At 46.7% G+C, this 25,089-nt stretch overlaps 1 long non-coding RNA gene across 2 annotated transcripts; it reads left to right on the top strand.

Moving 5' to 3' along the window:
• Positions 1-1,700: 1,700 nt before the first annotated feature.
• LOC307211998 lies at positions 1,701-21,670 on the top strand. Of its 2 annotated transcripts, none has more exons than XR_013836704.1 (5): positions 1,701-1,726; positions 3,532-3,621; positions 8,409-8,559; positions 18,696-18,806; positions 21,564-21,670. It is a non-coding gene; the product is annotated as an uncharacterized lncRNA (long non-coding RNA). The 2 variants fall into 2 exon arrangements; XR_013836705.1 differs by having other exon boundaries at positions 21,510-21,670.
• Positions 21,671-25,089: the final 3,419 nt, after the last annotated feature.

Here is a 25,089-nt window from a genome sequence, read left to right as displayed (position 1 = left end):
TACCACTGTATATTTAAACAATTTTTATAGCACTTAACTACAATCTTCTTAGCTGTTTAGTCTGTCCCACTCAACAGCCTTTTTGCACCAGCAGTGTTTTGCACCAAATGGAGATCTGTGATAGATAGCATGCTTGGCATGGATTTTCAGTTGTCAGTTTAATGTACTGTACAGAATTTCCTCTCTTTTGCCCACTGTGTCTTATTAAGCAGCAACACACAAACAGTTCTGGTTGTCATGCTAACTGCACCAGGATTGTTAGAATGCAGGGCTCACGTGTCCTTGTATCACAGTGCAGTCTTTCATAACACAGAGTACCTTCACAGTGCTCTGCCTCAGTTTTGTCCAGCTGCTGTCCAGCTTGATCTCCTGGTCAGGCTTCAGCCATGAAGAAGGCCTGATTTTAACTGTTGTTATTTCACGGGTGCTTTTGTGTTCTGCGGATAAGGCATGCATCGAAAATTGAAAAATTCATTTTAAAATGATATAACTATAGCATGCTAAGAAGTTGGAGGCCATTTAGAAGAGAGATGTCAATGTGTCATCTATGCATCCTCTAAAGTGATGTCACCTAGCTTTTTGCAGTCTTGCAAAATATAACAACAACAACAACAATAAGTGATAAAACATCAAACATTAAAAGCTTCCCTAAACAGGGCTGCTTTCAGGTATTTTCTAAAAGTCAGATAGTTGTTTATTTCCTTGACATCTGATGGAGGGGCGTTCCATAGGGTGGGCACCTCTACCAAGAAGGCTCTCTGCCTGGTTCCCCATAGCTTCACTTCTCGCAGTGAAGGAACCACCAGAAGGCTGGGGAAACCCAGCCACATCACTCATGGCCGAGTAAGATTGTCTTCCATAAGCACAGTTTTAACAAAGAGTCCGTAAATGACTGTGGAGGCCAATTCTGGATCCACACATCCTTCCACAGTAGGGACATTGGTTTCCGGGTGGGAGTTGATCATGGTGTGGATCTGCCAAGCGTGCCTTCCTCTTAGCATGTTTCTCCCTTGTGTCCTGAGTTCGAGTGTCTTCAAAGCCCATGACACCTTTGGTAAAGGCTGTTCTCCAATTGGAGCACTCGCAGGCCAGTGTTTCCCAATTGTTGGTGTTTATTCTACATTTTTAAAGATTTGCCTTGAGAGAGTCTTTGATTCTCTTTTGTTTACCACCAGCATTACACTTTCCATTTTTAAGTTCGGAGTAGAGTAGTTGGTTTGGAAGATGATAACCAGGCATTCAAACAACATGACCAGTCCAATGAAGTTTACGTTGAAGAATAATTGCTTCAACACTGGTGATATTTGCTACTTCTAGTACCCTGCTATTAGTTCGCCTGTCTTCCCAAGTGATGTGTAGAAATTTTCGGAGACACCGTTGATGGAATCTTTCGAGGAGTCGGAGATGGCTTTTATAAGTGGTCCATGTTTCACATGCATACTGTAAGGTTAGTAGTACGATAGCTCTGTAAATAAGCATTTTCGTTTCCCTGCAAATATTGACCCATTGATCCCAGCCTTTCATAGGATGAATCAATCATTAATTTACAGAGCTATATTAAGGCTCTCCAGAAGTCAGAGGCAGAACCAAATGTTCCAGGAAATATTGCAAATTGGTACAATCATATCTGTGTTCAAAGGAGCATAACCAAATGAATAATAAAAAAGCCAACATAAGAAGTTATTCCAGATTCGAAGGTGAGCTTTCACTGCTTCTTTGTAAGGAAGTAAGTTAAATCAAGTCTCTTCAGGCTTTGTCAGCAGCTTGGACTTTTGATGGTATATTCGGACCTTGTATTGTAAAGAATTACAGATCAGAATACAAATGATCTGTATGAGGACCTGTACGTAAATGCATTGTAACAGGCACAGTTGTGTGGGTGGTATTCAATGCTAGTCCTACTCAGGAGTAGACCCATTGTAGTCAATGGGTGTTGGGTTGAAATAAACGACAGACGAGTGGTGAGCGCCATGTGGGAGGCATCTCTCGAGCATGTCTTGGGGAGTCCCTTTTATTGAATATTACAGCATTGCCACATATGTGCTCGTTGCTGATTGGTTAATACAAGTACAAGGCAAAGGATCACAGCATTGCCACATATGTGCTTGTTGCTGATTGGTTAACACAAATACAAAACAAAGGTTACCTATAGACATTAATCATCAATAGATTAAAGGATGGGAAATGGAACACAGAATTGGACAGGCATGAAAGCTTCCTTATTAAATTATAACTAGTGATTAATATGGCAAGACTTAAACAATTACTCAGTGATTAATACACAGCATTCATCCATAGATGTGGTCAACCAAGCACTAAGAACAGGTCAGACTAAGAACAAGTCAGAATGCAATGTTTTCATGAACTCATGGTGAACTGAACATTCTAGGGTGATGTGCAGAAACAAAACTTTCCTTCAAATGGGCATGACTAACTTAGGTTTGTTAACATAAACGAGTCTACTTTGAGTAGGATTTAGCTGAATACAACCCTCAATATTTTATGACAAAAGTATGTGTAGATTTATCTCAATGCACACATTTCTAAACAGATGTTATCATAAAATATGCATTTTGATTCATTTATTGAGCAAAATACAAATCATGTATGTATGTATGTATGTATGTATGTATGTATGTATGTATGTAACCAACATAGTTTGTACATCACTTAATCATAAAACCCCCTCTAAGTAGTTAAAATTATTGAAACTAGAGTTAAAACAAGCTAAGCTTTCTCTCTATGTAAAATAAGCAGTTAAATAAATGTACATATTGAAATAAATGTCAATCTGATACATATTAGGCTGGAGTATATTAATTTGGACAGTTCATTTAAAAATATGGATCAAAACAAATTAATGTCCCTTTCCAAGTAACAATGAGTAACTGCTATTGCTGTTTTTCCTTTTGTTCCCCCTGTGAACAATGCCATGGCCTTTGGCTAGCGCAATAAAGTTTATGAATGAATGAACCAAAAATATATATAATAGAGTTTAGAAAATTGTTTGAGATTGCAATCCTCTTCCAATTTATTTGGGTGTAAGGCTCACTGCACACATTGGAAATTTTATCCAGTGTAGATAATGAGAGAATTGCTCTAAGTCAACACTGGGCTGCTTACATTGGCAAACTTCTAAAAAGAAATTTCCATTGTTTTGATGGAAAGGTTGTGCCTCTTCAGATCTAACTTTGATATACTAAACACCCCCCCCCCAAACATCATATGCAATTTCCATGGAGTTCAACGGAACTTGCTCTCAAGTATTTGGCATGACAGGTGTGAATTGTTTGGATCTGTACTAGTTTGTAATTTACATGTCTTGGAACCATATTCAATTAACTCAACACGCTAGCAGAAGGATTCCTGCTAGAGCTATGGGTCTTCCCCACCACTCCTCACCCCTTCTTGGGAGGGTTGGGAAGAACCTCCAGAACAGCACATGGAGCTAGAAGAAGGGAGATTATTTGGCCGGGCAAGCAGAAAAGCGATGTGTTGAATACAACTCTTGGTACCCTTTCTCTCTTTCAGTGACTTCAAGATATCGGACAACTTTTGCCATGGAAAAAGCTCACGGCTTTCTTTTTGTTCTTCTCTGCTTGGGAACCCTGAGAGAGTCAAGTAAGATCTGTTTAAAGATGTCAGCAGAATGATGTGGGAGAAAACTCCCTTGGGAAGTTTAGTATGGAGGCTTAAACTAATTCCCACTTAGACTGTTAATTCAGTAATGCATTCAAAGACAGATTCCAAGAGAGTCTATGAGATGAGAGGATATCCATTATGAGACACACACTGGACCATTCCATCATATAGCCAAACACTTCTGCTACTTTCCGTCATCCTAGCAGCTCACTGTCTCTTCCTCCAAGCAAAGACCTTAGAAACAGTTATTCAACCCATGCTTTTTTTTGCTGTGTGCCTCCTTGCATCTTATATGGAGCTATTCTTCTTTCCAGCACACAGTGTTGGGCTCCTCCTAAAACTTGTTCTTACTAGTTTTGTTGTCCGGTGCTGGCCTTAGGATTTTGAGACTATCTACCTCAATGTAAAGTTCTGCACCTTAGCTGTTCGTTTTGCCTTCATGCTCCACCTGTTGCTGTAATAATACAGTGGTACCTCGGGTTACAGACGCTTCAGGTTACAGATGCTTCAGGTTACAGACTCCGCTAATGCAGAAATAGTACCTCGGGTTAAGAACTTTAGTTCAGGATGAGAACAGAAATTGTGTACTGGCGGTGCGGCGGCAGCAGGAGGCCCCATTAGCTAAAGTGGCACCTCAGGTTAAGAACAGTGGACCTCCAGAATGAATTAAGTTCGTAACCCAAGGTACCACTGTAATAATAATAAATTTTCATTTGTATCCCGCCCTCCCCAGCCGAGGCTGGGCTCAGAGGGGCTAACATCATAAAAACAACACAATATACATAAAAACAGACATCAATTAATTAAAATACATCTTAAAATTAATTCAGACAAGTTAAAATCTGGACAGGTGGCAATTATCAGGTTGGAATTGAGAGCGGTTAATACTTGCCAGGACCAATTGTTTCCACTGATCATACAAGGACCTGTGAGTGGGTTGGGGCTCTCCTTCAGGCTTGTTTTATACAATGGAAAGTAAGTCAAAATGCATCCTGCCCAAAGGCCTGGTGGAACAGCTCTGTCTCGCAGGCCCTACAGAAAGATGTCAAATCCCATAGGGTCCTGGTTTCTTGTGGGAGAGTGTTCCACCAGGCCGGGGCCATGGCCCAAAAGGCCCTGGCTCTAGTCGAGGCCAGTCTAATTTCCCTGGGGCCCGGGATCTTCAAAGTGTTGTTGTTAGCAGACCATAAGGTCTTCTGTGGGGCTTACCAGAAGAGGTGGTCCCACAGGTACGAGGGTTCTAGGCCATATAGGGCTTTAAAGGTTAAAACCAGCACCTTAAACCTAATTCTGTATTCCACCGGGAGCCAGTGCAGCTGGTATAGCACTGGGTGAATGTGATCCTGTGGTGGGGATCCCGTAAGGAGTCTCGCTGCAGCATTCTGCACCTGCTGGAGTTTCTGGGTCAGTTTCAAGGGCAGCCCCACGTAGAGTGAACCTTGCAACAATCAACTATCTGCCACTACTGAAAACAGAATGCTGAACCAGACTTTGTCTGATCTATGCTCTCATGAACTACCATTCACATAATTTAAAGAGGCTGCCACATGACACCTGCCTCCCCTGAAGAAAAAAATCATGCAAGTTAGGTCTCATTCACAGCATATATTAAAAGAAACACGATACTACTTTAAGGTCCTGACTTCCCCCAAAGCATTCTGGGAGCTGCATTACGTCAAATGAGTGGAGAGTTGCTAGGAGATCCCCTATTCCCCTCACAGAGCTACCATTGCAGTACAGCCTCAGAGAAGCCCCAAGAAACCATAACTGATGAAAAAGGTTATATTTATTCAAATATGACAACACGGAGGATTTGCAAACAACCAATATCGACATAATTAGCAAAATCAAAATATAGCTGATGCAGAGAAGTTCTTTAAGGTGAGATTGGGTCCCTCCCTACTTCTTTGCATGTTTACAGGTTCCACTTGTGGTCCTGCAAGAAAAGATCCAAACAAGTTCTTCCTCATTGGTATGGGAACTTCGAGTATGTGAAACTGATAAGCACACTGTGGCCACACTAGGTTGGCATTCACCCCAGTGTGCTTGCCAAGTCTATAGCAGTACATAGGAGTACAAAAAAGGGGGGGAAAGAAAAAAGAAATTGATTTCAGGATTCATTTTTTCTTGGGAGGTGTCATCTTCTGTATATCATGCTGGATACCCTTCACCTTGAAACGATCCCACAAAATCCACTTAGGACCTAAAACCCAGACAGTGTTGGATGACAAAGAGTTCCCTAAATCCAGTTATGCCACAGGTATATATACTAGAAGGGACGTGGGTGGCACTGTGGTCTAAACCTTGGCCTAGGGCTTGCCTATCAGAAGGTCGGTGGTTCAAATCCCCACGATGGGGTGATCTCCAATTGCTCAGTCCCAGCTCCTGCCCACCTAGCAGTTTGAAAGCACTTCAAAGTGCAAGTAAATAGGTACCGCTCCGGCCGGAAGGTAAATGGTGTTTCCGTGTGCCGCTCTGGTTTTTCCAGAAGCGGCTTAGTCATGCTGGCCACATGACCTGGAAAAACTGTCAGCGGCTCCCTCAGCCAGTAATGCGAGATGAGCATGCAACCCCAGAGTCGTCCGCTACTGGACCTAATGGTGAGGGGTACCTTTACCTTTATATATACTAGAGAGGTTCATAAAAAACTTTTTTTTGGAAAATGTCTGCTCCAAAGGTCTTCTCTTACCACACTAGGGATTATATAGCTATAACTGAAATTTCATGTATATCAGTTAATATCTTGACCCTCCTCCATGAAAATAGCTGTCTACTTGGCCGTTTTCCTATGTTTTGAAGGCTGAAATTTCAATTCAGTGGAGCAGGGTCAAGATATTAACTGATATGCATAAAATTTCAGATATAGCTACATAATCCCTAGTTTAGTAAGATAAGACCTTTGGAGCAGGCATTTTCAAAACGTTTTTTATGAACTGCCCTAATATACACCCCACTTGACTTTCCTGCCGATACTGAAAGCCAAACAAGCAAATTAAAAACACCACTTCAAAAATGGGACTCCCAGCAGTAGGGAGTAGGTGAAAAAGAGGAGGGGCTCCTTAGGGCTCACCCCCCCCCCCCGAAAAAATCCTACTCATCCCCCAAACATGCAAGTAGCAAAGTCCATGCCACAAAGGAAGGGAAGGAATCACAAAGAGAAGAGTAAAGTGTTTGGGGCGAAGCCATCTTATAAAGCCTGGCTTCTTCCCCATCCTGATTGGCCTGTCAGCTCACCTGACCCTTCCCCAACTCCTCCGCAGGGCTAAACCATTTTGAGTCTTCTTCCCAGAGGAGTTGAGATGTGGCAAATCCACTTGCGCTCAAGGGTGGGAGTGGCACTCCCAGAGCGGCTTAGCAGTCAGTTCCTCTTTCCAAGAAACTCTGGTAACGGTAGCTCTGTGGGGGGGGGGGGATAGGTATGTAGGTTGCACACAATTGAAATCCTCCCCCCAATTAATTTTTATTGATTCTCAAAAAAATTAACAAATTAATGCCTAGTTAATTTGAATTTAACATAAAATCCTGTTGTTTAGTTGTTTAGTTGTGTCCGACTCTTCGTGACCCCATGGACCAGAGCATGCCAGGCACTCCTGTCTCCCACTGCCTCCCGCAGTTTGGTCAGACTTATGCTGGTAGCTTCGAGAACACTATCCAACCATCTTGTCCACTGTCGTCCCCTTCTCCTTGTGCCCTCAATCTTTCCCAGCATCAGGGTCTTTTCCAGAGAGTCTTCTCTTCTCATGAGGCGGCCAAAGTATTGGAGTCTCAGCTTCAGGATCTGTCCTTCCAGTGAGCGCTCAGGGCTGATTTCCTTCAGAATGGATAGGTTTGATCTTCTTGCAGTCCATGGGACTCTCAAGAGTCTCCTCCAGCACCATAATTCAAAAGCATCAATTCTTAGGCGATTAGCCTTCTTTATGGTCCAGCTCTCACTTCCATACATCACTACTGGGAAAACCATAGCTTTAACTATATGGGCCTTTGTCAGCAAGGTGATGTCTCTGCTTTTTAAGATGCTGTCTAGGTTTGTCATTGCTTTTCTCCCAAGAAGCAGGCGTCTTTTAATTTCGTGACTGCTGTCACCATCTGCAGTGAATAAAATCCTATGCAGGTGTCTTCAACAGTAAGCCCCTCTTATAAAGGGATGGGAATCTGACATTGCTCTAAACACTGGCAGAGGAATAGGGCTGCAGAGGGAGCGGACCACCCCCGGGACCACTATTCAGGTAGGGTACCATCGCGGTGGCCCCTCCGGACACGCGCCATGCACACGTACACACGCTGGGCGCCACACACCCGCAGGGGGCGCACCACACCCCCAGATCACACCCCATGCCCCCCAGGGTGCATGCCATTCCCCTGCCTGCTCTCCGCCACCGGTAGCGGAGCATACAGCTTTGCCACTGGCTCTACAAAAGAAAAGAAGAAGGGTGCTCAGTTCCCTCACCTCCCCCAACCCTGGCAAGCAGGGAGCATTTTAATAGGCAACTTTCAACCTACCCTAAATAAAAACAAGGAGTAGCTGAACTATAAGCCTCATGTTTATATTTTAATGCAGACCTCCAGTTCAGAAACAAGTCTTAGAAAATTCATCAGCTTTTTTGAGGTATTATTTGCTCCTCTCAGATTTCCTCAAATGTCCAACCTTGTTTAAAAAAGGTAAAAAAATAATAAAAATAAACAGTAGCCGTTGTAGGAGATTCAAGAGGAATTGAATGAGAAAGTGTCCAGTTATTTGATTCTGATATATTATGTTTCTTGAACAGGTTTCGTGTACAGTTATGTAAAGCCTACACACATCAATTACAAAGAATGTTTAAAAAAGGGTGGCCGATGCTTCGCAAGAACTAGCTGTGAAGAACAGTTTGTTTTCTATGGACACTGTCAGAATGGAAGCAGAGGCATATGCTGTAAAAGGTAAATCCATAATATTGCAGGTTACGTGGCAGAGTGGAGAGTATTATGGAGGTGAAATCAAAAATTTGTTGTTGTTTAGCCATTTAGTCATGTCTGACTCTTCGTGACCCCATGGACCAGAGCACGCCAGGCACTCCTGTCTTCCACTGCCTCCCGCAGTTTGGTCAAACTCATGCTGGTAGCTTCGAGAACACTGTCCCACCATCTCGTCCTCTGTCGTCCCTTTCTCCTTGTACCCTCAATCTTTCCCAACATCAGGGTCTTTTCCATGGAGTTTTCTCTTCTCATGAGGTGGCCAAAGTATTGGAGCCTCAGCTTCAGGATCTGTCCTTCCAATGAGCACTCAGGGCTGATTTCCTTCAGAATGGATACGTTTGATCTTCTTGCAGTCCATGGGACTCTCAAGAGTCTCCTCCAGCACCAGAATTCAAAAGCATCAATTCTTCAGCGATCAGCCTTCTTTATGGTCCAGCTCTCACTTCCATACATCACTACGAGGAAAACCATAGCTTTAACTATATGGACCTTTGTCGGCCAGGTGATGTCTCTGCTTTTTAAGATGCTTTCTAGGTTTGTCATTGCTTTTCTCCCAAGAAACAGGCGTCTTTTTATTTTCGTGACTGCTGTCACCATCTGCAGTGATCATGGAACCCAAGAAAGTAAAATCTCTCACTGCCTCCATTTCTTCCCCTTCTATTTGCCAGGAGGTGATGGCCCCAGTGGCCATGATCTTCGGGGTTTTTTTTAATGTTGAGTTTCAGACCATATTTTGCGCTCTCCTCTTTCACCCTCATTAATCCCTCCTCACTTTCTGCCATTAAGGTTGTTTCATCTGCATATCTGAGGTTGTTGATATTTCTTCCGGCGATCTTAATTCCAGCTTGGGATTCATCCAGCCCAGCCTTTCGCATGATGAATTCTGCATATAAGTTAAATAAGCAGGGGGACAATATACAGCCTTGCCGTACTCCTTTCCCAATTTTGAACCAATCAGTTGTTCCATATCCAGTTCTAACTGTAGCTTCTTGCCCCACATAGAGATTTCTCAGGAGACAGATGAGATGATCAGGCACTCCCATTTCTTTAAGAACTTGTCATAGTTTGCTGTGGTCAACACAGTCCAATTAAAATTAAACGTGTGTATTAACGTGTGCTGGCAGGATCGTAGGAGAATACATGTCAATGAAGGAAAGGAGCGTGAATAATGTATCCCTGCAGCATGGTGACATGCTTGGGCTGGCTTTCCTGAATTCAGAAATCACTTAAGAAACACATGGATTTACAGAAGTTCAGGATATTACAAAGGTGCTGGTTCTGTTGTGATTTTAAAGGGAATGAAAAGGGAGTAGGGAGCTTTGATCAGGAAGATCCAAGTGTGTTGGGATGGAGAAATTTCTAAGACCTAGCAACTCAACAAATTCCTGAGCCCAGTGCTCCCCAGCCTGATGAGTTTCAGATGCTTTGGACTAGAAGTTCTATAAGCCCCAGACAGCATGGCCGATAGCCAGAGATGGTGGGAATTGTAGTTCAAAACATCTGGAGCAAACTGGGTCGGGAAAGGCTTCCTTAAAACTTTCAGAAGAGGGAACCCAATTACTCTAGCAAGATGGGCTCCTGCTATATAATTGTCATGTCTTGTGCTGAGGTGAGGCAAGGTAGAAGCTAAGCTGGGTGCAAAGGGTGGTACCAGGAAGGTTGAGGGACTAAGCACATAAAGGTCGTCAAAACAGGGGCACAGAGGTTTCTTCGGTAGGGAACATGTTGAGCCACAGTGCTATGCACAATAGTGAGGCCCACTCAAAGTGAAAGGTCTTAACTGTGCATACAGCCTTCTCCATTAGTCTCTCACTGCAATGGAGAGGGGAGAATGGTTGCACTGATTCCCCCATGGAATGTCATATCTTCTGATTGAAGGGCCAATCGTCCTTCAGGCTAATAGGGTGGCAATGTTTCTGAGATGTGCCCTTCCCTTTCTGTTTTTGTACTCCTTCATCCCCCTAGACCTGAGTTTTGCTATATAGCGGATTCATAAGTAGTAGTGGTAGTGGTGGTAGTAGTAGTAGTAGTAGTAATAATAATAATAATAATAATAATAATTTATTTATACCCCACCCTCGGCTGGGCTTCCCCAGCCACTCTGGGCAATTCCCATCAGAATTAAAAGAACAATAGAGCACCAAACATTAAAAACATTCCCTAAACAGGGCTGCCTTCAGATGTCTTCTAAAAGTCAGATAGTTGTTTATTTCCTTGACATCTGATGGGAGGGCATACCATAGGGCAGGTGCCACTACTGAGAAGGCCCTCTGCCTGGTTCCCTGTAATTTGGCTTCTCACAGCGAGGGAGCCGCCAGAAGGCCCTCGGAGCTGGATCTCAGTGTCCAGGCTGAATGATGGGGGTGGAGTATACCTTCAGGTATACTGGGCCAAGGCCATTTAGGGATTTAAAGGTCAGCACCAGCACTTTGAATTGTGCTTGGAAAAGTACTGGGAGCCAATGTAGGTCTTTCAGGACCGGTGTTATATGGTCTCAGCAGCCACTCCCAGTCACCAGTCTAGCTGCCGCATTCTGGATTAGCTGTAGTTTCTGGGTCACCTTCAAAGGTAGCCCCATATGGAGCGCATTGCAGTAGTCCAAGCAGGAGATAACTAGAGCATACACCATTCTAGCGAAACAGTCTGTGGTCAGGTAGGGTCTCAGCCTGCGTACCAAATAGAGCTGATAGACAGGTGCCCTGGAGACAGAATTGACCTGCATCTCCATGGACAGCTGTGAGTCAGGGGTACAGTTGCCCCATTCAGGACTAGGGAGTCCTCTACACTTGCCCACCCCCTGTCCCCCCCAAACAATACTTCTGTCTTGCCAGGATTCAACCTCAATCTGTTAGCTGCCATCAATCCTCCAACTGCCTCCAGACACTCACACAGGACTTTCACCACCTTCACTGGTTCTTATTTAAAAGAGAGGTAGAGCTGGGTTTCCTCAGCATACAACCAGCCAAAACCCCCTGCTGATCTCTCCCAGCGGTTTCATATAGATGTTAAAAAGCATGGGGGAGAGGACGGAACCCTGAGGCACCCCACAAGTGAGAGCCCAGGGGTCTGAATACTTATCCTCCCCACACCACTTTCTGGACACGGCCCAGGAGGAAGGAGTGGAACTATTGTATAACAGTGCTCCCAGCTCCTCTAAATGGTCCAGAAGGATGTCATGGTCAATGGTATCAAAGGCTGCTGAGAGATCCAGCAGAACTAGGAAATAGATTTCACCTTTGTCCCTATCCCGCTGGAGATCATTGACCAGGGTGACCAGGTTTCAGTTCCATGTTGATGCCTGAATCCTAATCGGAAGGGATCCAAATGGTCCGCATCCTCCAGGCATGCCTGGAGTTGTTCAGCGACCACCTGCTCAATCACCTGACCCAAGAATGGAAGATTTGAGATTGGGTGATAGTTGGCGAAATTGGCTGGATCTGGGAAGGCTCCCTCACAGAGAGAAGCATTCACCACCGTGCAGAGCCCATCGCCCAGCCCTTCTTGGTTCACTTTTATGAGCCAGGATGGGCAAAGATCAAGGAGACAGGTGGTCAGTTTCATTCATCCAAGCAGCCTGTCTGTTATGTACTGGGTTGAATAGGATCCAAACTGCAGCAGTCTGATTGGCCCTAGAACAATAGGATCCAAAAGGCAGCAGCCTGATTGGTCCTAGAACAATAGGATTCAGAATGCAGCAGTCTGATTGGTCCTAGAACAATGCAGCAGTATGATTGGTTGGCAGGAACTACCCAATCATGCTCCAGATAGAAGTGAATCCACAACCTGATTGGCTTACAGTAGAATTCCGGAATTAGCCAATCATGTGCAGCCCATTGTGTAAATAATGTATATAAAGCAGATACCTTGAGGGGACTTTCATTCATTCCTCCTCACCACTATGAGCTGAATAAAGAGCATGAAATCACTTTGCGACTCTGAGTATATTTCACTGGCGACGAAGGTGGGATCCCGCTGAGCTGACTGCCACACACAGCACCGCAGCACCGCCACCTGCCGCATCGCTGCCTCGCACCGTGTATCCAGGCTTCAGCTCCGGGACACAAGGAACTCAGAATGGCAACCAACAGCAGCTTCTCGCCGTTCAACCCAGCATCTGGAGACTGGGAAGCATACGCCTCCCGTTTCACCTTCCTCCTAGAAGCCAAAGGGGTCACCGATGAAGAAGACGCCAAGAAGAGGGCAATATTCTTCAGCGTCTGCGGAGAGGAGACGTTTGAAATCGCTCGGGCTCTCCTTGCGCCTGAAGACGTCGCTACTGTTCCATACAAAACAATAATGGAACAGCTGAAGGGGCACTTTTCGCCGCAGCCCTCAGTGGTGGCTCGTCGAAATGCCTTCTATGCAAAGCGGCAAGCCCCTGGGGAAACCATAACTGGGTTTGTGACCTCTCTCCGCCAAGCCGCCCGGTTCTGCAACTTCTCAGAACTGGAGAACATGCTTCGTGACCGCCTCGTCAGTGGCCTGAGGGATGAGAAGCTGCAACGATGCCTCTACGCTAAGAAGGACCTAACGTTCCAGGTCACTCTGGAGGAGGCCCTGGCAACGGAAGCTGCCGAGAGGTCGACGCAAGAGGCACGGCCGAGCCAGCCATCCCAACCGAGGGTCCACCATGAAGACCTCACCGACGACTCAGGATCCAACAGGGAGGAGGTGCACCGAGTACAGCAGCGCACTCAAGCAGCCCACATACCACAGCTGCCTCGACGAGTAGGAGGGAACTGCGTAAGCTGCGGAGAAAGTCACGAGAGGAGGACCTGCCGTTTCCGCAACGCAGAGTGCAGGCAGTGCAGAAAATCGGGACACATCGCCCGGGTGTGTCGGGCTCGGCCCACCCGATGCCAGGCATCAGATGACCAATCCAAGAGCCCCAGGTCCCGGGGCCCAACGCACCAAGGCAACTCGACTGAGCTCACGGACTTCCAGGTATACCAGTTGCCCCACCCCAACATAGAGAAAATTTATGTTGACGTACAGATAGAGGGGGCCCCATGCCGCATGGAGCTTGACACGGGTTCAACTCTATCCATAATCTCGGCAAGGACCTTAAGGAAACTGTGTCCTACTGGGGGTCCCAAACTCAGGCCGGCCCCATTCACCCTCCGGGACTTCCAGAAACATAAGGTCCCCACAATGGGGGTGGGGACCTTCAGGGTGCAATACTGAGGGCGGACGTGGCAACTGGAATTGCTGGTGGTCAAGGGCCCCTACATTAGCTTACTGGGATTGGTATGGTTTGGACCACTGGGGCTAGCCGTCACCGGGGTGAACCACACTAGCTTACAAGTGGACGTGGACGCCATATGCAAGGAATTTCTGGGGGGTTTTGATGGGAAATTGGGACAGTATACGGGCCCCCCATTGCTCTACAGCTTGACCCCGCAGTACGACCGGTCAGGCTCAAGGCCCGCCGGGTCCCGTTCGCCCTGAAACCCCGTATAGACGAGGAATTGGACCGGCTTATGGAGCAAGGAGTGCTGGAGCCGGTGCCTAATGCCCCCTGGGAAACCCCAATTGTCACACCCGTCAAGCCTAATGGTTCGGTCCGCATCTGCGCAGACTACAAATGTACCATAAACAAGGCCCTTACGGCCCATGCATACCCAGTGCCAGTGGTCAGCCATGTTCTTGCCACCCTGGCTGGGTCGAAAATTTTTGGCAAGCTGGACTTGGCCCAAGCATATCAACAGCTGCCAGTAGATGAGGCCACAGCAGAGGCACAGACGATTGTGACACACAGAGGAGCATTCAGGGTAAAGCGGCTGCAATTCGGTATCAGCGTGGCACCAGGCATATTCCAGAATCTAATGGACTCTCTACTTAAAGGGATTCCTGGCGTCACCCCCTTCTTCGATGATGTGTTGATTGCCGGGCCCACACCAGAGGAGTTTGAGGACCGCCTCCGCACCGTTCTGCACCGTTTCCAGATGGCGGGTCTCAAGGTGAAGCGGGAAAAATGTCTACTAGGAGTGCCTCAGGTGGACTTTCTGGGATTTATGGTGGATGCAGAAGGGGTCCACCCAACTGGGGACAAGGTACGGGCCATTTGTGATGCCCCAGCACCCAAGAACAAGACTGAACTTCAGGCCTTCTTGGGACTATTGAACTTTTACCATTCCTTCCTTCCCCACAAGGCGGCGGTAGCGGAGCCCCTACACAGACTCCTGGACAAGCGGGCCCCTTGGGTGTGGGGCCAGCGCCAGGAGGCCGCATTCCAGGCAGTCAAGGACTTGCTTGTCTCAAACTCGGTCTTGGCACACTTCGACGAGAGGCTGCCGGTGGTGCTAGCATGCGACGCCTCGCCCTATGGAATTGGCGCTGTCCTGGGACACCAACTCCCGGATGGAAGAGAGGTACCAGTGGCATACTTTTCCCAGACACTCAACGCAACCGAGCGGAACTACTCGCAAATCGACAAGGAGGGTCTGGCAATCGTGAAGGGAGTAAAAAAATTCCATGATTTCTTGTACGGGCGGCCCTTCACCGTGGTGACTGACCACAAGCCGTTGCTTGGCTTGTTTGCCCCTGAAAAGCAGACCCCCCAAATGCTGTCTCCTCGCGTCCTCAGGTGGTCAATTTTCCTTGCCAGCTACCAGTATGCACTGATTCACCGTCCGGGGAAGGCGATGGGCCATGCGGACGCCCTCAGCAGGCTACCACTACCGGAAACAGGCCCCGACCCAGCACCTGCACAAGAGGTTATGAGCCTGGAGCTGCTTCCTGACCGCCCCATTCAGGCACAAGAAGTTGCACACCATTCCAAGAAAGATAGGGTCATCTCCCGGGTCCTGGACTGGGTGTGGAGGGGATGGCCCAGCAGCAGCCCCGGGCCAGAATTCGCCGGCTACACAACCCGCAAACATGGACTGTCGGCCCACAAGGGGTGCCTGTTATGGGGAAGCAGGGTCGTTGTTCCCCAGCCCCTCCGCAAAAGGGTCCTCACAGCCCTACACGAGACACACCCAGGGGTAGTAAGAATGAAGGCCCTTGCCAGGAGTTATGTGTGGTGGCCAGGGATCGACGGAGAGATAGAGGCCTGGGTCAAACACTGCCAGGCCTGCCAAGAATCCCGCCCAGATCCCCCAAGGGCCCCAGTCCAGTCCTGGGAGTCCGCCAGAGCACCATGGTCACACCTGCATGTGGACTTCGCTGGCCCCTTTCAGGGGAAAACATTCTTCATAGTGGTGGACTCCTACACCAAATGGCTGGAAGTCGCACTGGTACCGTCCACTTCTACGTCCGCAGCCATCCGGGTACTACGCAGGCTGTTTGCAACCCACGGGCTCCCTGACACTCTCGTCTCAGACAACGGGACTGCATTTACGTCAGGAGAATTCCAAACCTTCACAACGCAGAACGCCATCCGCCACATCCGTTCGGCGCCATTCTACCCTGCCACCAATGGCCAAGCAGAACGCATGGTGCGGACCACCAAGGACACCCTTCGCCGTATGACACAAGGGGATTGGGAGTACCGCCTTGCCACATTCCTTCTAGCACAGCACAGCACCCCCAGCTCAACGACTGGCCGGAGCCCCACTGAACTACTAATGGGTCGGCACCTTGCAATCAGATTGGACCGCCTTCACCCCGATAGAGCTCAGGATGAGGCAGTGGTGGGGGAAGGCAAGAACCCCCGGACCTTCGAGGCTCAGGACCCAGTGTACGCAAAGAATTTTGGGGCAGGCCCAGCATGGGTACCCGCCACAGTCACCAGGGTCACTGGCCCCGTGTCGTATGAGGTGCTAACGGATGGGGGGCAATGCTGGCGCCGCCACTGCGACCAGATACGGCGACGATTCCCAGGAGAAAACCAGGAGGAGGAAAGGGCAGAGGAGTCCCAAGGGAACAGAGGGGTAGTGAGGCCCATAGAGCACGAGGGGCCAGCAGGAGAGGCAGAATCAGTAAATACAGAGAGGACCTGCGAGGCCGAAAGGACACTGGAACCAGAACCATGACTGAGTGAGCCGGTTGCGCCAGACCAAACAGCCCCATCACAGCCAGCATCCTTGGAACACGAGCCAGAACCTGAACCCCGGACCAGGGAACACCCCAGGCCGCAACGCACACGTAGGCCACCAGCGTACCTCGAGGACTATGAATGCGACCTCCCGGGCAGGACTGGAACTTAGAGGGGAGGGGTGTTATGTACTGGGTTGAATAGGATCCAAACTGCAGCAGTCTGATTGGCCCTAGAACAATAGGATCCAAAAGGCAGCAGCCTGATTGGTCCTAGAACAATAGGATTCAGAATGCAGCAGTCTGATTGGTCCTAGAACAATGCAGCAGTATGATTGGTTGGCAGGAACTACCCAATCATGCTCCAGATAGAAGTGAATCCACAACCTGATTGGCTTACAGTAGAATTCCGGAATTAGCCAATCATGTGCAGCCCATTGTGTAAATAATGTATATAAAGCAGATACCTTGAGGGGACTTTCATTCATTCCTCCTCACCACTATGAGCTGAATAAAGAGCATGAAATCACTTTGCGACTCTGAGTATATTTCACTGTCCATATCCTCGGAGGTTAACAGATTGGAATTGATTCCACGCACCTTGACTAGACAGGACTCTTGCACTCTCCCGCCCTGCCCCTGCTCCCATGGTGGAGTCTACCTCTTTCTGAATCTGAGTGACTTTATCTGCAAAAAAGACTTTGCAAAATCGTTGCAAGAGATCTTGGGGCCCTTACCAGGCCCCGATAGCACTGGTGGTTCTGTTAAATTGTGAACCACCTGAAAGAGTCTCCTGCTGCTGTTTTCTGCAGATGGAATAGAGGCGGTGAAGAAGGTCCTCTTTGCTATTGCTACCACCACTTGGTAGGCTCGACATTGAGCATTAACTCATGTCCAGTCAGATTCAGAATGAGTTTTTCACCACTGCCACTCTAGCCATCTCAGTGATTGTTTCATTGCCCTCAGCTCCGGGGGAAACCACAGTGCTATCTGGGCTTCAAGGAATCAAAGAGGGCATATCAGAGCGATGGTCAATAGCCCTGGTTAACTCTGGAGTCTGGAGACCAAAGCTTATTGAGAGAGTTCAGTATGTTTAGGCTGGAGAAGAGGAGAATGAGAGTAGATAGCCATCTTCAAATATCTTAGGGGCTTTTACATGGAAGATGGAGCAAGCTTGCTTTTTCCTGCTCCAAAGGGTAGGACCTGATCCAATGGATTAAACTTACAAGAAAGGAGATTCCAACTCAACATCTGGAAGAACCTTATGATGATAAGAGCTGTTCAACAGTGGAATGGACTCCCTCAGAAGGTGGCGGACTCTCCTCCATTGGAGGTCTTTTGAAGCAGAGGTTGGATGGCCATCTCCCTTCATTGCAGGGGGTTGGACTAGATGACCCTTGAAGTAACTTCTAACTCAACAATTCTATGATTCTGTGACAAGCTGTGAGATCATATACAGTGGATGCTCGGGTTGTGAATGTGATCAGTGCGGGATGCATGTTCGCAACCCGCAGCGTTCGCAACCCGTGTCTGCGCACGCGTGGCTTGCAATTTGACGCACATGCCCAAAGCGTGATTTAACGCTTCTGCACATGGGCGACTGCTGAAACCCAGAAATAACCCGTTCCAGTACTTTCGGGTTTCGGCGGTCCGCAACCTGAAAAAACACAACCTGAAGCGGCTGTAACCCGAGGTATGACTGTATATCTGGCCTGTACCTGTATATTGGGATGTACCTGGTTGATCCTGGTTGATTGCGGCATCCTCCCCCCTCCCCCCAAAAGCTCAACAACATTGGCTCATCCTCCCGCCCAAAAAAGCTCAACAACTTTGATGAAGCTTTCCCCCCAAAAAGCACAGCAACTCTGGTCAATCCAATGGGTAGATCACGGCCAGTTTTTTTTTTAATAATGGGAGTAGATTGCAGTCTCTTGGAAGTTGGTCGTACCTGATATATATGTTTTAAATAGGTTTTGGATATATTCAATCATTTTTCTTGTGTTGTGTCTGTAGCCCTGGGTCCCTCTGAGCGGAAGAACTATCAATAATTTATCAAATAAATAAATAAATAAATAAATAAATACTACCACCTTTTCACTTAATGTTTTTTTCTTCCTCTGCAGAGACCCAAAAGAGTACTGCAAATGGCGGGGAGGTGAATGCACTAAAAATAAATGTCCTCCAGATAGTTCTTCCCTTCACAAGTGCAATAAAAGGTCTTTGTGCTGCAGAAAGTGAGTTGCAAAGCTTGACAGATAAAATGCAAAAAGGAAAGAAGAAGAAAAATTGTCCAGATGACTGCATATCTTTAGTGGGGTATTTTTAGCAAAGGGTAAATTGCATAGCAGGAGGGGGTTGTAGGAGACACACTGTAAATGGTTGGCTGAGGAAATAGGTTCAGCTGCAATCTAAAAAGGTAAAGGTAAAGGTACCCCTGCCCGTACGGGCCAGTCTTGACAGACTCTGGGGTTGTGCACCCATCTCACTTAAGAGGCCAGGAGCCAGCGCTGTCCGGAGACACTTCCGGGTCACGTGGCCAGCGTGACATCGCTGCTCTGGCGAGTCAGAGCCGCACACGGAAACGCCGTTTACCTTCCCGCTGATAAGCGGTCCCTATTTATCTACTTGCACCCGGAGGTGCTTTCGAACTGCTAGGTTGGCAGGCGCTGGGACCGAGCAGCGGGAGCGCACCCCGCCGCAGGGATTCGAACCGCCGACCTTTCGATCGGCAAGCCCTAGGCGCTGAGGCTTTAACCCACAGCGCCACCTGCGTCCCTTTCAGCTGCAATCTACACATCTATTAAACCAATATCCTTGAAATGCTGTTGACCTGGTCTCAATGGTTGGGTTATCTCTTTATTTACATGAGCAGCGAGTCATAAGAAGAACCTGCAGGATAATAATAATAATAATAATAATAATAATAATAATAATAATAATTTATTATTTGTACCCCGCCCATCTGGCTGGGTTTCCCCAGCCACTCTCGGCGGCTTCCATAAAAACCAAAAATACACTAAAATATCACAGATTAAAGATTAAAGGATGAGGCCAATGGCTCTCCTGGCCCAGCATCGTGTTCCCACAGTGGCCAGCCAGATACCTATGGCGCAGAACATCAGCGCAACAGCACTCTGAACATTTGCCATTCCCAGCAGCTGGCATTCAGAGGCATACTGCCTATGAAGTGGAAGCAGAACATAGCCACTGTGACTAGTAGCCATTTATACCTTTATCCTCCATTCATTTGTCTAAGCCTCATTTAAAGCCATTCAAGCTGGCGGTCGTCACTGCCTCTTGTGTAAATCAGACCGTTGCTGGGATTGAATGCCACAGAGGACCATCAGAGCTCAAGTGCCAGACCAGTGAGAGTGAGCTAAAATATGGGAGCAGATGTATGGAGACCACCAAGCCCTTTAACAAGGGCTATATTAAAGCTTTCCCCCCAGCTGTGTGTGAGGCCAGAGGTAAAATTTCACAGAGGAATGGATGCAATTTTTACTTAATCACAGTGTTACATTTCACATCCAATAAACACACAAGACGTAACCGGATGTACATTTGAAAAAACATATGCTATTCATTGGATTGGACGCGGGTGGAGCTGTGGGTTAAACCACAGAGCCTAGGACTTGCTGATCAGAAGGACGGTGGTTCGAATCCCCGCAATGGGGTGAGCTCCCATTGTTCGGTCCCAGCTCCTGCCAACCTAGCAGTTCGAAAGCACATCAAAGTGCAAGTAGATAAATAGGTACTGCTCCGGCGGGAAGGTAAACGGTGTTTGCGTGCACTGCTCTGGTTCACCAGAAGCAGCTTAGTCCTGCTTGCCACATGACCCGGAAGCTGTACGCCGGCTCCCTTGGCCAATAAAGCGAGATGAGCGCTGCAACCCCAGAGTCAGCCATGACTGGACCTAGTGGTCAGGGGTCCCTTTACCTTTTATTCATTGTATTGAATTGTAGATTTCAACAGCTCATAAAGTTCAACGAAAAAAGTAGAAGACCTGGTGGATCAGTTCATTCTCTAATCAGTTTATGCATAAGGTCCATATATGTGAAAGTGTCTATTCCACCTGTCTGTTCATAGAGTTCAGCAATCCACACGAAAGGTTGTTGCAGTTCCACAGAATCCTTTCACAGAGTCTAAGACAAGGATTTCTGGAATATTAGCCTTGTTTCGCCATCCTGGGCTTCATCAGTAGTACAAACTCATATATGATATCACAGGACAGTGGATCTTATAGCATAGTAGTTGAACGTTATGAGCTACTTCTGTTGAAATCTACAATTCAATACAATGAATAGTATATATTATTTTTTCAAATGTACAGCCAGTTACCTCTTGTGTGTTTATTGAATATGTTTCACGTAACCAGAGGTTTGTTGTTGTTTTGCACATTTCACATCCATGCAAAGTCTTGAGGTTGCCGCAAATCTCCTTTCCCACCCATTTGTCTGAAATTTGCTGGACTAGCCCCTCACAAAAAGGGGCTACTGCGTTTGGGCACATGTCATCAAATTCACCCAAACAACAACCGCAAACCCACCAATGAGTATTTATTAATTATTCCATTATGGTCGATAGGAGAGACATCTGAGGCTTCAGAAGTTTAGGCAAGACAAGCTCTACTTCATATTTAAGGTGTGAAACTTGATGTTAGCCCAGGTAATTGAATCAAGATCTGCTGTCTGAATGAAGGGACCCCTCCCCCCCCACCCCTCCCCCCCACCACCATGTGCTTAGTTTTTCTATGTATAATCGTGACAATATGCAGTAAATTGGTATGGTCTGATGATACATGGCTAATGAGCCATGTTTGATTAGGTGGCAGCTTTTTCAGAGCCAGGTCAAAGTTACCAGTTATTTGAGAGCAGTAGGTTTATATGGTTTTCCTTAGTGTTTTCTAGAGTCACAAATTTCCCTGTTTACTCTTTCAGGCATCCAAAATAAAAACCAAAGCATTACTAATAGTAACTCTGGCCGTGTTCCAGCAAACATCCTTGAGAGCTGCAGAAGCAAGGAAATCAACAACTGTGTCTTCAAAGGGTCCACACAACCATCAAATATGTCGCTGTGGAATAAATACAAGAAACATTTAGCCATCTGTTTGCCTTATCCCTATCCTCACCTTTCTACACTGTTTGATATGAACGTTTAGATGATTTCTCTTGGGTCTCCAAGCTGTCATCACAGCAGATGTCTTGTAATAATGATTGCCAGTGTTTAGTACTTCACAATCAATTGAAAACTATGTTTCTTATTGAATTTCTGCAATCTGCTTTGTAGGAGCCAATGTTTTATTATTACTATTACTATTACTATTACTATTACTATTACTATTATTATTATTATTACTAAGTCTTGCTGCACCATTCAGACATCAATTTCAGCCTTTGGCAGTCTTGCCTTTCGACAGGAGTGGCCCTGCCATTTATTTATTTTTGGCCAATTATTTTTATTGATTTTCCTAATTATTACAAATCTTGCCAAATTAGATTAATTAATACAATTTCCCAAAACTGGCTTTCCACTCTCCTTTCCACTGCTCATATTCTCAATTAATCTCTAGATAACCCCCCCCCCCCCATTATTTACCAATATTATTATCCATCAGCTGCCACTCTACATCCCTGCGTACAGCAAAAAATCAAGTAATCCCCCCTTCCTCTCTTTCTCTCTCTTTAATCAATAATAGCAAGTGTAGCTTGTTTTTCAAATTCAGATTCCCCCCCCCCCCATTTTAGCTGTAACTCTTGCTCACTCTGCCCAAGATCACATTGATGCTCAGCACTACCCTTCTGCATGAATTTCCTACCAGGAATTTTCAGAGTTGTCAGATGATAATCCATGGGACAATGCACTGTATTTATAGAAGAAACCTACTAATTGTCAGCTTGTAAGGCCCTGAATAGCTCAGGAGCAGACTACCAGCTCATTCATGGACACCATCAGAACAGGACTTCCAGTTGCATGCCTCCCATCCCTTCACCATCCACTGTCATCCTGTGTCTATTCTCCGCAACGCCAACCTCTCCTTTCCCATCCCTGGTTTGCCCCAGTGGGTCCCAGTCCCAGCTGCACCCCTTGCTGGGATCCTCTTCCCCGTTGTCCTGCCATGACGTCCCTCCAGTCAGGCTTCAGGCCTTGTCATGGCACTGAAATTGCCTTGGCCCCCTTAGTAAATGACCTTTATCCTGGGAGAGATAAAGATGGGCACATTGACCTTGCTCTTCCTCCTTGTTCTCTCAGTGGCTTTCCATACTGTTGGACACACTATCCTTCTGGAGTGTCTCAGGAGGTGGCTTCTAATTTTAAGGCAGGGATTTGCTGACTTATTTCAGCTTATATATTCCCACCATCTGTATAAAGTGCTATGATACCACCTTTAATGGTCACTCATGGCTTCTCCCTTACAAATTATGGGAACTCTTAGTAAGTGACACAGGTTAAAATCAAAAGTGATACATATCCTGCCTCGTGAATCTCACAGCCATGTTTGAAAGTCTCTGGAATCACTGTTCACCTGAAAAGTGCCTCTGGGTACTCACCATTTGTGTCTACCTAATGATAAAAAAAACTGGGATGCAGGTGGTGCTGTGGTCTAAACCACTGAGCCTAGGGCTTGCCGATCGGAAGGTTGGTGGTTCGAATCCCCATGACGGGGTGAGCTCCCATTGCTCGGTCCCTGCTCCTGCCAACCTAGCAGTCTGAAAGCACATCAAAGTGCAAGTAGATAAATAGGTACTGCTCCGGCGGGAAGGTAGACCGTGTTTCCATGCACTGCTTTGATTTCGCCAGAAGCAGCTTAGTCATGCTGACCACATGACCCGGAAAAACTGTCTGCTGACATACGTTGGCTCCCTCGGCCAGTAAAGCGAGATGAGCGCTGCAACCCCAAAGTCATTCGCGACTGGACTTAACTGTCAGGGGTCCTTTACCTTTAGCTTTAATGAAAAAAAATGTGGGGAGGGGCACCTGGAAACAAAGCAATGATAATCACATTTATTCACAAAAAAGACTACTTTTAATAGCCTATTTACATGATATACTCTTGCTGATACAGGTTTCCAGGCCCTCCCAGTATCCCTATTTTCCAGGGACATCCCTGGAAGCTTTAGAGAAGCTGTCCCAGTTTCTGATTTGATCCTGGGAATGTCCCATTTTTCATTTGGATGTCCCTATTTTCAATGGATAAATGTTGGAAGGTATATTAGGATGGCGCTGTGGGTTAAAGCCTCAGCGCCTAGGACTTGCCGATCGAAAGGTCGGCGGTTCGAATCCCTGCGGCGGGGTGCGCTCCTGCTGCTCAGTCCCAGCGCCTGCCAACCTAGCAGTTCGAAAGCACCTCCGGGTGCAAGTAGATAAATAGGGACCGCTTACTGGCGGGAAGGTAAACGGCGTTTCCGTGTGCGGCTCTGGCTCGCCAGAGCAGCGATGTCACGCTGGCCACGTGACCCGGAAGTGTCTCCGGACAGCGCTGGCCCCTGGCCTCTTAAGTGAGATGGGCGCACAACCCCAGAGTCCGTCAAGACTGGCCCGTACGGGCAGGGGTACCTTTACCTTTACCTTTATTCTTACTGGAGGGTATGGAGTTATCCGACCCCCGAGCCGTCTGAAGGCAATCCTGTATAGGGAAGGTTGGTTTTTTCTTTTTTTAAAAAAAAAGTTTAATGTTTTATTATGTTTTTAGGCCTGCTGGAAGCTGCCCAGAGTGGCTGGGGCACCCAGTAAGATGTGTGGGGTCAAAATAGTAAAATTATGATTATGGAATTGGATGGCCCTATTTTCATTGGAGAAATATTGGAGGGTTTGGGTTCCAAAGAAGGTGACATGGGTGATAATGGCCATTACCATTTTAAAGAATTAGCAGGCATGTTTTGGAAGACCTTTCAAATGCCTTTTGGGCTTCTGACCTTTAACCTTGGAAGGACTGAGCGATGAAACTTATCCCTTTGGTGTCTGACACCCAAAGCACTTTTATTTTTTCATCTCTCCTTCCATAACTTAGATAGAATTGTGACCTTTGGGAAATTGGAACAAGTAGAACTATAGAAACTCAAATAACCAATGGCCCTTAACAGGCCGGGATATAAAATGAATACTTGGTAACTTCCTGCATAATTTTGCATTTCATATGCCAATGATCTGATTACAGGTGACTCATACGTTATTATAATAATAATAATAATAATAATAATAATAATAATAATAATAATTTATTATTTGTACCCCGCCCATCTGGCTGGGTTTCCCCAGCCACTCTGGGCGGCTTCCAACAAAGATAAAAAATACACTAAAATGTCACATATTAAAAACTTCCCTGAACAGGGCTGCCTTCAGATGTCTTCTGAATGTCAGGTAGTTGTTTATCGCTTTGACATCTGATGGTAGGGCATTCCACAGGGTGGGCGCCACTACCGAGAAGGCCCTCTGCCTGGTTCCCTGTTAACCTATTTTGAACATGTAATATATCCTTTGGGGAAAGTGAAGTGTAGGTGGGTTCCCACAAGGCAAGAC

Source organism: Podarcis cretensis (genome assembly GCF_951804945.1).
Source record: "Podarcis cretensis genome assembly, chromosome: 3".
In the NCBI taxonomy this organism is placed as follows: Eukaryota; Metazoa; Chordata; class Lepidosauria; order Squamata; family Lacertidae; genus Podarcis; species Podarcis cretensis.
Note: the sequence above shows the minus strand (reverse complement) of the source record. Positions and strands in the feature narration are given on the sequence as shown.